A 285-nucleotide genomic window follows, 5' to 3' on the forward strand; every position below is an offset into this window, starting at 1 on the left:
CCAAAACCATTGCTTTGAGGCAATGAATGGCTAGGATAAAGTTATTTTGGGTTAGAATATGTTATAATACAATGAATTTGATTGATTACAAGTGCAAGAGATGCATGAAGAATGTTTAGAAGTGAGTAGAAAGACTTGTTGATATTTGGTCCCAAACGGGATAAGAAACCAAAACCATTGCTTTGAGGCAATGAATGGCTTGTATAAAGTTATTTTGGGTTAGAATATGTTATAATACAATGAATTTCATTCATTACAAGTGCTAGAGATACATGAAGAATGTTT

This window comes from Capsella rubella, unplaced genomic scaffold (assembly GCF_000375325.1).
Source record: "Capsella rubella cultivar Monte Gargano unplaced genomic scaffold, Caprub1_0 scaffold_84, whole genome shotgun sequence".
Classification (NCBI taxonomy): Eukaryota; Viridiplantae; Streptophyta; class Magnoliopsida; order Brassicales; family Brassicaceae; genus Capsella; species Capsella rubella.